Raw genomic sequence first — 16,415 nt, 5'->3', positions numbered from 1 at the left:
GATTTAAATGTTTCTTTAGTTCTGCCATAAGCATTATTTTTTATATCAGTTTGTCATTTAGTTCATATACTTACTGCAAAGATTAAAAAAAAAGTCAAGAAATTTTAAATGAAAAGTCAAACTTTCCACATTAAATGTACTTTCTGTCAATTTCCACTACAAAAGAGTAAAAACTGTTGATATGTACCGCTTCTCTTGCAACTTCAAGATGAATAATTATGTATATATACCATTTTTTATATTTCTGATATTTCTGAACCTGAATTTTTTATCTGGCAGGGACATAGTAACTACTGAGAGAATTACTGATCTTTAAAATTCTTCTGTAAAGAGCTATTGTAACAATAACGACATTCCTTACATTATATACTGTCTATGAAATTATCCTACAGTAGATTATAATTTTCCAGGCATGGGTTTTGGAGAGAAAGACTGAATTTTAATGATTAGTTTCTATGTTTGCTTTTATGAAATGAGCCATGGTCAAATATTATCAGTATAAATATGCTTATTAAAAAAAAAGGAACTTAATCTTCTCATCAAGAATCATGTATCAGGAGAGGTGATCAGTTGTTTGGGTCCATTTTTCTTTAAAAGAATATTATTAAATACTGTATTTTTATTAAATACTATGCTTTGTTTTTTTCTCAACTTTTCCCTAAAATAATGAAGTTTTTACAAGGTTTTTTGTCTGCAGAAATCAGTGGTTACTCAACCTATATTTTCCAATAAAAACCAAGAAAACAAATTGTTTAAATCAAGAAAACAAAGAGACATAAGCATTTAATCAAATCTTTTAATAATTTACAATCAAAAAAAATCAAGTCATATTATAACTTTTCTTCTGTGAACCAGGTAACTTTCTTTAGTTCCTTCCACTTGCATGACACAGTATCTTCCATCCTTTTGCATCCCAGCAGTTCCTTACATTGTGCCAGCTGACAAAGGGATGAGGGAATGTTTGTACAGAAAACCAGTTCAACTATTTGATACCTATAGGCTTTCCAGAATAGAGAGGAGTCATTTATGTACCTAAATTCCTTGCTGGAAGGAAGCACAGAAATGGGAGGGAAATGTCTAGTCAGCCTTCAGGTCAGATAAACCTGATGTGCCACTGAGATTCCTGATGGTTTGGGTGAGGTACTTACCAGGGCAATTGGCAGCAGGAATCATGGTATTCAATGCAGGGAACGTGTGCTCAGGTCTCATCCTGGCATGGAGTCAGAAATCCTGGAGGTCACCTCTGACAGCAAGAGGGCTGGGCAGGGTTCCCATACCGAACAATGCAGCTATAGCCTGAGGCACCTACTTGAGTCTCCCTTCTTCTGAACTTCTCTTTTCAGCCACGGGCTGGATCTTGTTACACTATAAAAGCATATATTTCATGACAAAAAGTGATAAGAAGTAAAATAATCCTTATGGAAGTTAATCTGATGTTTAGAGTACCACAGTGAAAGGGAGCAAGCTCATTACAGCATGCCCTCCCACTGCAGGAAGAGCCAGCATGGAGAAGAGGCCTTTGCAGAGGAGCGCATCATGACTTTATGCCCCTCGATATACTTAGTGATGGTGTAGAGGTGCAGGTGGATAGAGCTTTTGAGTGTTTGAAAGAATTATATCATATGTGGTTCACTTTACTGTTAATTAAAGTAGTTTGATGCCTCCGGGCTAGATGGTTCCTTTCTGGTTTTACTATAAATGATGCCATATATAATACTGGAACTACCATAAATACAGGTACTTCAATTCATAACTTATAATCAGAAAAACTCTACTTTTATTCATAAAAGTAGCTGTCCTTCAAGAGCTCATGAAATGGCCATGTAGACATAATGAGAGGGAGTGTAGATTGTTCTTTTATTTGAAGATTTATTCATTCATCTGTTCATTTACTTATTCCTTCATGATTTTATTCTTATGATTCTTGCACTCATCATGAATAATATAGAAAGCTGCAGTTCAGCAAAAGTATGTCAACATTTAAGCATATGAGTTGCCTCTTGGAAGTCACATATATTATTGGCCAAACCACAAAGTAGTACAAGTGGTCTCAAGAGAGCTTCACCACTGGTAGAGTTTGCTTGAAATGACTGGGTAGATCTTTCAGTCAGCCCTTTTGTGGCAGGACAATATAAAAAGCTGACATGACATGTTTGATATAGTTTCTTTTGGCAAATAATGAAAATTATTTGAAAATTAATTTGTTTCTATTGTCATGAACATTCTGTTCAGAAACTCTCTGTTCTAGAAGACAAGAATCTTAAGAATTCACCATCTGGGCTGAATTACCTGGATTCATGTGGAATAATTCAAACCATTTACATTAGTGATCTGCTATGGGAAAATATGCATGTGTGTATGACAGAGACATATATATATTTTACCAGTGGAGCTAGGCATCAGGACTGCTTCTGAAGGGAATTCCAGAATTCAGGGAATATGTTTTAGGGTGACAGAGTCTCAAGGCTTGAATGAATGCAAGCATAAAATGGTGAGGAGCCATAGCCAGCAGCAGTAATTTCCCAAGCTGAGAGAGTTCAATGAGGATGGAGACAGCTGCTAGTATTTTTCTATTATTTATGTTTGTTTGTTTGTTTATTAAAAAACCTAAAAAAAAACAAAAAAACACCCCAAAACCAAAACAACGGCAACAACAAAAAACCAAATAAAAACCCCAAAACCACCCCCAAAAAAGAAAGAAACAAAAAACCCCCAAAATACCAACCAACCAAACAAACAAAAACAAAACAAGGAAAAAACACAAGGAAACAAGAAACTCATTATTTGCAACCAAACACAGGTTCTAGTTAATTTTTATTACTTTCCCAAACTAACCTAAGAGCTTTTTTGTCAGTCTGGGGAAAACTGGAGGAAATTAAGAAACAAAGTCAATGAGCCTTTGAATATGATCTTCTGCTATATATGATTTAGTACTCCGCCTCCATATGGAAGATCAACTTAATGTTAACTTAATTTCAGTGTAACATTCCAACTTGTCATGATATAACCTTCTTGTCTCAATCAGAAGCTTCCTGATAATGTGTGCACTGGCATCTCCTGTCTGTGAGCTGGTATGGAGTCAATATTCCTGGTGTGCTGACCAAGACTGAGAGATAATAACTCTGTTCATGCAATAGGGATTAATCTTGCACTGCAGCAAGGAATGCATCTAAATTGTACAAGATTCATCATGCAGACCAGCCTAGAACTTGTAAGAGCATGCACGCAGGTGGGCAGCCCTGCCATGCAGCTACACTAACAAAACAACACAAGAAATTACAAGAGTTCTACAGAGAGCAAAAGGGGGGTAATGCATATGTAGACCTCTGATCCTTACAAGGCTCATTAACAAGATACAGCATAAGAAGTAGTAGAAATGAGAACTATGACTGGTAACAGAAGGGGGTCACTAATTTAAAGGAATTAAGTAGAAATTACCAGTGCAAACATATCAGAAATGCTGAAGTAGTATAAAAATTAGGGACAGCAGGAAAGAGTAAATACAAAAAGCCTGTTTATTTGGGAATGGATGAGAGTGGTAAAGGGAAAAAAATGAGAAGTTGAAAAGGGAGAAAAGGGGAATGTAAGCAGAAGTGTGTCTGTGTTTAACTAGCAGTTTAGCAGTATATGTTGGGTAGTCTTCTGTTGATCCCATTTGGTGAAGGCAAATAGATCTGTTATTATTCTGATCATATGTGTCTGATTTTTTCTGTGGTGAGTGGGGGTACTTGAGGAGTTTTCTCTAAAACTGGTGAGGGAATACATGAAGGGAATGGACCAGTCCTAGTAGCTGTGGTATTGAACTTTTAGCAGAATCAGTATTTAGAGTTAGGCATGTAATCTCAAAATAAATAGACTTACAAAGGCCAGAAAGGCAAATGATGTGTTTCTAAATGCTGAGAAACACTCAGTCCCTTATACTAAGCTAAATTCAGTATTCAGAATGACTTTCAGCTGCCAAAACTGCTTGGTGCTTTTCTCTGTTAGCATGGAAGTAGTGAAGGCACATATTTACCCAATCCTGTAATGGTTATGTGGGACGGGGAGACTCAGATTCAGTTCTGTTCCTTACCTGAATTAGACGCACATCTTCCCCAGCATAGTAAGAAGGTATATCACATGGAAGTCTCCTGGTCTCTTTTGGGATATTTTCTGAAAAATACTTCTGGATCAGAATTGATGTTTACCAGTCCTATTTATGCCTAGAGACTTAGATAGCCTTACCAGGGTTATAAGGAAATCTGGAGTTCATAAGATCTGAATGTGCAAGCGCCATTGTCAAACCTCAAGCACATGTGTGGGTTTTGTATGTGTTCTAGTTGTAATGTCAAAGACCCCAGATACCTTGTCTTGAGTACAGATAACTTTTGGGTTGAGTTCATTATTTTTTGGAATCTGCAGGAATTTTGCAGTAATTTTATACTTTGCTGATTACAGCTGAATGTCTTACAATCGTTTTCTGAAACAGAAGACAATATACAACACAGAATTTGCTGTATAACACAGAAGCTCAGCATATGCTGTTTACAGTTTTACATTACCTTCAGTATCATAAGGCTCCAGCGACTGATATGTGCTTTAGAAGCACTGAGAATTTCTACAACTTCATGGTTTTAAGTAGTCTATGATGGTCCTGCTGTGAAATTATAGAAACAGCATACTATGTAGCTAGTTCTGTTTTAAGTTTTCCCCCTTCCACTTGTAAAAGGAACCAAATAACACTTCATTTATTGTCTACTAAATTAAACAGTTGCAGAATTACTATAATGTTCCCAGTGGCTTCCATGTTGCTGTCTACAAGCTGATAAAACTGAAATCTTCTCATAATGTCCTGCTGGGACAGAGGCTTGGGTTTTGTTTTGATCTGAACATTCTCTATATCTGCTATAACTTCTCTCTTGCTTTTTATTCTACCAACAATCTTTTGTGCTGCATGACCACTTCCCATAAGAAAAGCAGACAATCTAATTTTAAGTGTTCACTAAAATGTGGTAATGCTAGACTCATTACATTAGACTTCTTCAGATATTTCAGTGTACTGTACAGGCCTTGATGTTAAACTCTTATGTCTCATCTCAGATATTCACTTTACTCAAGTAATTGGCAGGTTTGCCAATAAAAAAAAAAATCACAACAAATTGTTGAGACTTATCCTGACGTTAGAAAACAGAAGATGTATTTGCAGGCCTACAGTATATGTATCATGAAGAGAAGTTGAGTCAGCATAGTCTCACAAAGAGAAGGTTAAGGAGCAACCTAATAGTAGCTTACAGCTTTCTGAAGAACAGATACAAAAATGCAGAGACAATCTCTCCTCAGCTCTGGCAAATGGCACAAGCAGCAATAGCCAGGTTGGACACCAAGAGAATCTTCACAAAGAGCTTGGTGCAACACTGGAACAGGTTGCCCATGGATGATGTGGACATTCTAGGGAGTTTTCAAGACCTGATTAGACAAACTAATGGCTGACATAGCTCAGTGCTGGGGATAGTAATGCTTTGATGGGGAGGCTGCACAACGTGCCCCTCTGATGTTCCTTCAAAACAACATTTCTCTAACTCTGTGATGTAATTCTGTCATTCTCCTTTCTTAATTTAGTGGAAATGCATGTAGAAAATTTTTGTGGGGTTTTTTTAAAAAATGGAAGAATATGCTAAAATAACATAACTACATTTTTTTGTACAGAAAATAAGCACATACACGAATAGCGACGCAGCCTCATAGTACAGTAAAGCTTCAATCAATTCCTTCCTTTTTCCTGTGAAAAACACAGTGATGGAAAGTTAGAGACCGTAAATTACCTACATGGAGCCTTAGGTTCTACAGGGGATATGGACTGCAACTCTTAAAGTCTTGGACATTTATGAGAGGTTTTATTCCCTACCCAAAAACCTCTTTTGCTTCTTATCCTTCCATTATTCAAGGAGCATGACTGAATTATTTGCCAATGATTACAATTCCTTTCTTATCTAATACTGAAATCTTTATGCCTGCTATTAAAGAGTGCAGAGAGGACAATACCAGTAAAGGAGCATTCAATGATATCCTTTTGTGCACATTCACACCCAATAAAAACTATTGCAGCAGACAGAATACTGCCATGCAAATGTCTTCTCCCTCCTTTCTTGCATCCACTTCCTTCAGCCATATAAGGCAATATTTCATTGTTGGCATAGAAGAGCTACCTGCAACAATGCAACCAGGGGTATCCTAGCACTTAATGGCCAGTCTCTGAGCCTGCATTGATGGCAGCAGTGTATGTTTGCTGCTGTCTGTGTTGTACAGAGGAGGTGTGCATATGATGCATTACTTTTAAGATTCATGTGAAAAATGAAATAAAACCTATGGGAAGAAATCAAGTCTAGCATTTACCAATACAGCAAAAATTATCAGGTTGAATAATTAATTTTTCATTGGACTAAATCTATGTAGTTTGTGCTTTAAACATTGCTTGGGAGCATGATTTTACAGGCATGATTTATGGGATCAGTAAACAGAGATGCTTGTCAATCTCTGCATTGCACTGATAGTTTACAAAAATAGCTTTGATAGTAAATAAGGGTATACTTCATGATTCCCTTAAGAATATGTGTGGACTTGCGATAGGGTGAACATCTCTAAGAGACCTTTTAGAGCTTTAGCAAGGAAAAGCTTTTGGATCCCGGTGGAGTTCTTCAGTGTATAAGTCTGCTGTGCTAAATATGCATCTCATGAAGAGAAAGTTAGGTACTGAATAATGAATTCTGCCCAAGCCTCAAGCTTTGCTGGACTTCCCCCTATAAATTTCTGATGAATTGGTAATGCTGCACTAAAGAAATAGATTAGAAACTGACTGATCCCCTTCACAACAGTGACCTCAATTTTGTAGATGCTAAGAATCACAAACTAATCAAACAGTCTCCTCATTTTCATTAGAGACAAGCATTTTATTTAATTCTAATTTGTATTTATTTTTTTCCAAGGACCTTTTTAGATTCTATCAACAAGTAAGACCATTTTCCCTAAGGTATTTCGTGATTTTTCAGCTTCTGAAGCAAAAAAGTATAGAGAAGGCTATAGCATGAGTTAATTTATTTACAAGTATCTGCCTCTACTGATTAATATTTGTCTGAACCAGAAGGAATCTGCTTTCGAGTTTTGTCATTAAAAATGTGAAAGCAATTCTGCTAACACAAACTTTTCTTTCTCAGCCATGTCACAGCTATTTTACAGTCCACAGAAAGTAGCAAACTGTCTATTTTTCTGTCCTTAAAAGTAACCTCTGCTGTTGACCATCACTATGATGTTGGCCAGACATTCCAGGTCTTCAGATTCCTACAATCTGCCCATTGATATTTGCTAATGATCTTACTTCAAGTTTCCTCTGGTCCATCTCAGAGTAAAAGCCTATCTTTTTTTTTGCAATAGTTTCCCATCCTGAACACTAGAATGATCATCCTTGGATTTGTAGGGAAGAGTAATTTCCCTTACTGCAAGACCTTGTGGACAAAATTGTAAATTCTACATCAACTTGGAGGACAGCCTACTTAATCAATGCTCCTCATTACTCTAAAATGTAAAAAAATATTTAATTTCCTTTGCATTCAGCAGAATCTGGTGTTTTCAACTCTAGCATGCCCACCTCCCCATTAGTTTACCAGAAACAATGCCAAGGTGAAGCCAACTTCAGTTTAGATGGTTGAAGATATTCAACATTGACAGAAAGCTGTGAGGAAGTCTATAGCAGAGTCATAAGGAAAAACAGAAACATATAAAATCCTGAAGGAAACACAAGGAGTTGGAGGACAGCAGCTGGAGACTGACTGTCCAGAAGTGCCCAGAAGAAACTCATTGAGTGTCTCCTTGATATAGCTCAGCAGCTCGCTGAAGCCCTTAGATACCTCTTATATCTGTTAGACAATAAAGGACTGGTTTATACTTTGAAACTAGATATATTTTGACCACAGCATCTCTTTATGCATGCCTAATTATGCCTGAACAGTATGACAGAGTTATGAGAGCATCATGAATCATCACCAGTATAAAAATGCTAAGGACTGGTCCCAGCCTATCTACCAACCAGACTGATTAGCAAGCGAGACACAAAAGGAGAGATAAATCTCCCTTTGTCCCTTGTGTGCTTTTCTAAAAGTTTTAGTAATATCAGGATATGTGCTGATATCTGTTATACTCTATTTGATGTACAATTTGTGAACAGTTGAAATGGTATCCACCATCACTATCAAGAACTTATACATTCTCAGCTTTCATAGTGAACAATAAAAGCTCTACCCTAATGCCAGTGAATCTAGAGAAAGGATTTCTATTGACTTGGATGGGGGATGGAGCAGTATTCAAATGAGACAGAAAATGATTTTCTTTGTTTGCTGTTTATTAGAAATTAATCTGAAGAACAGCTGACTTCAAAAGTAAAAAACGAAAATAGTTCATTCAGTCTAATTGCTCTGATGATATAGAAATATTCATCTAGGATCAAACTAATTAGCATGAAAGAAATATTTTGGACTGACTGAAAATCTTCTTTCCTTCTCCTTACCATTAAATTTCAGTTCACATTCCTTAATAATGGAATGTAACTTTAGAAAATGCCCACTTCATGAGAAAAGGGATAAGCAAAACAATACAAGCGCCTCTGAGATTAAGGCACTGACCGAGTTCTCTGTGTATGTATTCAAAAGTATAGAGAATAGTGCAATTTCCTCTTCTCCGTATTTCTAACTAACAGTAAGCTATGCAATGCTCTTTCAGTGATCCAAGTTTACTGAAATCTGAGACAAAATCAGCTTTGTATTCCTGAAATTGAAAATAGCCCACCCTTGTCATTTGATTCTTTCTGTACATCTTACATACTTGTGCCTATGCCTTCACCAAATTTTAATTTCTCCAGTTATTTGTTTGTAAATGTGATCCAGTTAAACACATCCTAGGACATACTAAGGTAAAACAGCAAAACGATTTCTACTTCCTCAAAAGTTTTATGACTGTTGAGATCTAATTCTCCCTCAAATTTCCAGCACTAGGGTTTTATTGCTGTTCATTCAGATGGAATGGGAATTTGTATTTCTGTTTTGAATACATATGCAGACTTGTCAAAAAAAACTTATCTCGGATGAAAACCTTACACCAGATCTACAAAAAAATAAATCACTTGTGCATCTATTTGCTAAAATGGAGCATGGCCTATCGAGGACAAAGAAGTTACTATAGATAGTCAGTAATAAACAGAATATCAAGAGGGTATGATGGATTGTAAAGAGTTACTGCTGACATGCACATTGTCTTGGCACACTGGACTGCAGAATATAGTGTTAGTGGAGTTTACTGCAAAAATATTTCTGGAATGCATTGCACTGCAGTAACAGATTGACCAACAGAGTTAAAGATATTTCATTATTTAAAATATCACAGGCTACTTATAAATAAAGCCTTTCATTGAGTTAGCTCACAACTAATGGACTAATACCTTGTTGAGGTCAAATAAGCAATTTACTGAGCTCCATTTAATTTTAATCTAGTTCTGCCAGCCAGGCTGATTCCGCATAGCTGTCCCCCATTGCTGTGGACAGTGATTGTGAATTGAAAAGTCAGAAAACATGCAGAACATACTGATTTTTTTTCAGGAAACTAGGACCCAACACATATTGAGGATACTGAAGGTCTGGGTAAGAGTCACTCTGTAGCCCAGACTGGGAGTCTGGATTTCAGCAGTATTGATTTTTGGCAGAGTCCTTTTCCTAACAGTTTTTGTGGGACAGAGGAGCTAAATCTTCCTGAAATTCATCCTATCTGACAGTACACTGGCCAATATACACAGGTGTGAGTGCAGGGTTTAGATCTGGCTCAAGTACCTCTACTGCTCTGAGCTGCCTCACATGGGATGCATCCCTCATGTCAATAAACAATGTAACTGTTTCCTGGTCCTGCTGTAGTTTATGTCTCTCATATGTTAAAACTGACACTCCTAAGCAAGGAATGGGAGTTGTCACATTTGTTCATACCCATCTTGGCCTTAGGACATCTGTGTTTTCCACTCCTCTGGTTGCTCCCTGGAGGTTTTAATGAGGATCATCAAAGGAAGACAGATACTCTGCCTGAGGTCTTTTTTTTGCCCTCCCAGCGCTAGGGAGATGTGCTCACTGGGAAGATGTGACGTGTTGTACAATGACACAGAAAAGGCAGAGGAGGAGAACATGGCAAGCAGGAGAGCATCTTGCTGGCCAGAGGCTGCCCACGTAGCTCCACCAGATTTTGTCATATTCTATCTTTTGTCATTAGGGCCACCCCATCTGATACGAAGTCCACTGTGTTTAAAAATTGGGGGACATGCATGTGGAGAGTTTGTGTCCCAGTGAAAAGAAAACTTGCTAATTTAGGAAAGGAGATTTCACCTGACTATTTTGTGAGAATTCACTTTAGGCTCCATCACCTGAGTGCCTGAATTTTTAAGAAAATTTTTAAGAAACCAACCTCTCCTCAGAGCATGCGTATGAAATGTGAAAGTATCATCCTAGCTGAGAAGTCTCTGGGCCAGATGCTGAGAGATGCCTGTATCTAAAGGAAAACAGTGGGATATGTCACTAAGCACCTTTAGGATTCAAAGCCCAAATGACTGCCCAGGGTCGGATAGGAAATCCAGCATAGTGCCCGAGTTGAACTGATGAGGACTAAGCCTCAACCCAGTATATTACCACAATTCCTTTTTTTAACAGAAAACCCCTTATCCCCTTAACTCTTTGAACTGCTTGAAAAATTTTGGTAAACATATGTAAACAATTTATGTAACAACTGATGCTGTAGCTTCACATCGCCCAGTTCATTCACATCTGAACACATGACATTGCATACAAAGGGATTTGTAGGCACAAAGGATATTATTACTGTTGCCATGCATTGTATTTGCATTGTGGTTTTCCCTAAATGTGCAGCATTGTTTTGTTAAGCAATCAGAATGCAAATACCACTGGCACAGCTAGAAAACATTCAAGTGCCCAAGTACACAAAGAATACAAACTGTGCAGTAAAGCACACAAAGCCCAACAAGCTCATTAGTACCATACTGCAGTGATTACAGAGCAAAGTGCCTTCTGAGGTGCAGTAGTCAGGCTGTACAGAGCGAAAGCTTTGCAGTGTTCTAATGCAATGATATTTTTAATGCAATTGTGTGCTGCCACAGTAGTCATATTTCACCAGCATAAGCTGCTCTGGGAAAGAGGCACTATTCTCTGCTTGTTCCTTGCCTAGGTATCATTCTTGATTAGCCATTAGGCACTGCATAATAGTCATGAGATGAGGATAATAAATCTAAGGATAAGAATGATGGTCTTTAGTCAGACCAAATCCCCATCTAGCTCTGCATCTTTTCTGATAGAAATCAGAAATATATTTTAAGCAAAAAACATGAGAAAACAGGCATGTAGAGGGTGACTCTTTCCCTGGTATGGCCTTCGAGTTTCCAGCAATCAGCAGTAAGGATTTGAAAACTGGAGCTAGGCTCCGTGGGGATCCTCTAGTGGTTTGATTTGCATTGTGGTCTCTGTTGTAACTGAATGACTCAAAACCAGATAACCAACTGTCTATTGCCAGGGCACCTGCCTTCACCATCCCTGCCAGTACATACATATACACATATACACAGTCCTGTATGTCCCATGTACCACTAAAAGAAGGTGCAGGTCTTCAGTATAGTGATTTGAAACATCTACTGAGAGAAAGGTTAGAGTTTGAAAGGAAAGTCACTGTGTGACTCTCATGGTGCCAGAAACCATGTCAACTCTTCTTTGAGACTGAGGGTGGACTAAATGTCCTCTTAGTGTTCTTTCCTGCACTGATTTCTTTCATGAATTTATGATTATTCAGCAGCTGTAACAGCTAGAAAGTTCAGTTTTAATTAGTCTGAAAGAGGAACATGTCTTTCATTCTGCTTAAAAATGTAACACACATAATATTTCATCTGGTGGAACCAGAGGGAAACCTGAAAAAGCTGTGGTCATGTAGGGACCATAGCTCTTCAATAAGCCCTAGCCATAGCCTAGGAGCTGAACAGCCATACATACATCTTCTGGCCAACAGCAGCACAGAGAGGTATGATTTATCTTAGCAAAAATGTCTCTACATTATTCACCGAACAAAGGTTGTGGGTCCAGTGGACACTTTTGTGGAGATTCTTTCTGCACTTTGGGGTATTCTTAGCAACTGACCTTAGCAACTGATCTGAGCTTCCTCCTTTGCAGCAGGACCCAAGCAATAAATCAGACTGATGTGCTGGAAAGAGAATATAAGTATATAGGCAGGGATGGTGGTGAAGCAAACTGCAAAGTGCTCCATTAAACCTATCACCTCAATGTCTGCCCTCAGAAATTGAAGTCTCCAGAGTGATCTTCTCTTTTGAGAAGTGGTCCCTTTTATAAGGCAGGAAGCATTAGATATGCTCATATCTCAGTCAAAGAGTTTCCTACGCAGTGCCAACAGTTATTCAGCAGTACTCATTATGCAGGTGAGCTACATCACAGTGCTGCTACTCTGCAACACTCTGCAGATCTCTATGCACCATGTGCACAATGTCTGAAATATAAGCAAATTTATGCTGCACTCATCCTTTTTGTGGTTATTAGTGTCACTTAGTATCATCTTCCTCCAGCAAATTGACTCACCAAGCAAAATGCACAAGTGCACTTTAAAGTGGATCACATTATCACGCCTACTTCTTCGGAAGAGCCAAGTGTCATTACTACTTTTCACAAGGAATAACTGCCTAAACTGTTTCACATTCTGCAGTGCATCAACAGTGCTCTTCCTCCACTCAGTTTGCAGTTCAGAAGAGTGATGGAACAGTAATGCATGTCCATCTCATCGTTCTACATGGGGAGATAAAATCTAGTGCTCACTTTATGCCTCTTTAAATGTTAGGGTAGTTGTTTCTGGAGTTTTTTCATCAAGATATGCACTTGTATATCACCTCTAAGGTCCTGATCATATTTCAGGTGTCAACAAGGTACTTGCATTAAAATTACTATGTTTACCCAAAAAGCACATTAGAGGTTTCTCTCTCAACACTACTGATTAGATGACATATCCTAACTGCACAGCTAATTTCACAGTCGAGTGTAGACAAAAAGTACTAATGATGGCCAAGTGCTGATAGGGTTTTACTTCCAAAATATTTTCACACTATTCACTAGCACTCTTCCTCTGTGTGTATTTTCTAGAAGGTAAATGGAGTATCAAAGAAATACAAGGGTGCATACTGTTAAATGGTAAGATTATGACTAAAACCATGAACTTGGAACCAGAAACCAGGAAATAAAATATCAGAAAGAAGAATTTTGGCTAAGAAACAGAGTGAGAAGAAGTGCCAAGGGTCAGAATTGAGAACAACCAGCAATTTACGAAGCTGAATAACAAAGCCAGAGCCTAGTAAAACTCCGTATCATACATTTAGAGCTGAGACGCTGCTAGTGCTTGAGCTAGACAAACTATGGCCACCCAATGTCCAGAGATGAGGGTTAAATAAACTAGAAAAATAACCAAAGGAATAAAGTTTTAGCCAGGGATTACATTATGCAACCACACATTGAGAGATCTTCTTATGCCTGATTGCTAGAGCTGTGTCTACCCAGAATTTTATGTGGGTCACCAGCCTTCTGGTACACTGCCTGTGGTAGCCTGGTGGCTTTTTGCACTTTGATTGCTCAGGAGTGCTTGTCAAGAGGCTGTCAGGAAAACCACTGAAGTAGACACTTGAGCTCAGATCTCAGTGACTTTTGATGGGACTGACTGACCTTTGTGCTTTTGAAAATCAATCCCTCGTTCTCTGCGAAGTGGTGGCTTCCCATGTGGTCTGTTATGTTTACAACTATGAGTGTTTGGTGTTTCGTGACCTCTTTTACTCATCATCACTTCACTTAATGTCATGGCAAAAGAAGGGTAATGACTCTTTTTTTGCAATTGTAACTAAAATGCTACCAGAGCAGAGGGTATGTGTTGGCCAAGGTCCTTGTTATGCAACTGTATGCAGATCATCGTGAATTGCATCGTCCATCTAGTTCAGTGATGCAGCACCAAGGTCACTGGGCAGTTTTAAGCTAATGATACGACCATAAGTCTAATAAATGTGCTTGGTAATCACAGCAAGCATATTGTCATTGTCGCAGATGTTATTCTTTCAAAAGAACTTGGCAAACAACTAATACACAGCCCTTGTGTTTGCTTTGACCTCTCCTAAGAACGCACCATCAGGAACATTGAGGAGATGAGATTGTTTTAGAAGACAAGTCATGGCCTACAGCTACAGAATTGGTACTCCTCATAGCACTCCTGCAGTTTGCTTAGAAAAAACAGGCCGGAGGCTAACTGAACATGAATCAGTGAAATTTTGACAGAGAGTAGATTTTGGAAAGGAACATATCCATGAGTGATACCAATACTCACTGTAGAGATCAATTTCTTATTACAATGATCTAGGCAGGTTGACATTAATTATGCAGTTGATTTTCTAGCCATTCTGCTGCAGTAACTCATTAGGTGCTGATCCAGTAGCCTTTTCTTATCTTTCAGGAAATACATTAACCAGTAAATGCATTGTGTCACCATGAACTTTGTCATTATGTGCAGTGATTCCCCACAGGGCTTATCAGATGCTGCAATTGATGTTTCTTTGGAAGGATATACATCATTTCCCAGGCTAGGTCAAGATTGTTGATGTTAAGCCCTGAAAAAGTGGCAATCTAGTGTTCAGAACTTGTTGCAGCTCTAGTATCTTGCAACCTATCATATATATGGATATCTCTATTTTTACATAGGTATATCATATATTCTTATGTACATCATGTATTCTTCTCTGTCAGGCATGAAGAAGCTCACAGCAGCCTGACCACTAAATATGCTCTTGACAATAAGGGAGAAAAAGGAAATTTAAAACAGGCACAATGAATTCTTGCTTCATTTATACTCATTATTGATAGGAATAAAGATGAGTAATTCAGCCTTACTGTAAAATTCACTTAAGATCATTCAGTGAACAGAAAATGCCAATATGTGAAGACAGCTGTTTAGCAAGGCACTGGAATAAAGTGGTGGCAAGAGAGGTCTAAGGCAAGACACAGAGCTGTCTTTCGTCATTCTCAAATGACATAAACAGCACAGTACTGAAATGAGGTCACTGTTTTGTATATAAGCCCTCTGTGGCTTCTAAGCTAAAAAAACTAGAAAAATATTACGCTTTACTAATGGAGCTTTTTCACCACGAAGCACAGCATGTGTCCAGTTCAATGTGTCAGCAGCTTTCTGCCCTCAATTCAGCTTACCAACAGTTAAACCATTCAAGGTCTATATTTAAACCTATTAGAGATGACATGTGACAAGACGATTTTTGATAAAGAGTGGAACTTTGGTGCTACAGAATTGGCCAGGGAGACGAGGTCTCCAGATGCAACCTGACATTTTGTCAGCAACTGCTAGTCAGATATAAAACCATTTTACTGCCCTTGCACAGCCAGCCACATGCTATAGTTTTCTCTCACTCAGAATATGTTCACTTCCATACCCTCCTGCATTTAGTTGCAACAAAACAGCAAAATGCTTCTACTACAGCAGAATGCTGCATGTTTGTTTCTGAAGGTGACCTTGAGTATGTGTGGCGCACAAGAAGTGCAGTGGAAGGCAGGCAAACACTTTGCCTCCTACACCTCTGCCATACTGCCTGTGTCCAACACTTATATCACACTCTGAATTAAAAGAAAGGAGCTACGTAAGTGCCAATTTTTGTGTGTGAATGCACATTCAGAACATTTCATGTGTATGCTATGAAGAACAAGAAACCAAAGTCAGCTTAGAAAACGTCACTCTCCAAAATCATAATTATTTTTCCCTTTATGTTCTGAAGCTTATTTGTAAGTCTCATGAATTTTTTTAACTCTTTCGCATGGGAAGCATTAATTAAAAATCACTATGTGACCCATTACTATTTTATAATCCTCTCTTTTGCAAGTTGAAAGTAACAGTTTGCCAGGCTCGTATTTAAACAAGATATGAGGGAGCTCAATATGATGGCCCAGGCAAGAGAAAATACAGGAGAGCTAGATGGTGCTGGAAAGGCCTGTCCAGAGAGTCAGAACAAGAGTTTAATACCAAATACACACATTTTAAACTGATCTTAGATCAAAATAACATTTATTTTTGATGAACTAACAGTTTGTGATAGTGACCATGATATTTTTAGATTTAGGAAGCACACACCAGAATAACGTGGTCAAAAGCATCACCATGGCTACGCTGACCTTCAGAAAGGAGAGCTGGGTAATAATGAGGGATCTTGTTTCAAAGAAACAGAAGGACATCTAAGACAGTTAAACCCTCTCAGTCAGCATAGAGACTCCTGAAGGACACCATACTGGGAGCACAGCACCAGCATGTACCAC

This window comes from Corvus cornix, chromosome 4 (assembly GCF_000738735.6).
Source record: "Corvus cornix cornix isolate S_Up_H32 chromosome 4, ASM73873v5, whole genome shotgun sequence".
Taxonomy (NCBI): domain Eukaryota; kingdom Metazoa; phylum Chordata; class Aves; order Passeriformes; family Corvidae; genus Corvus; species Corvus cornix.
The sequence above is the reverse complement of the archived record's forward strand: the minus strand, read 5'-3'. Positions refer to the sequence as shown.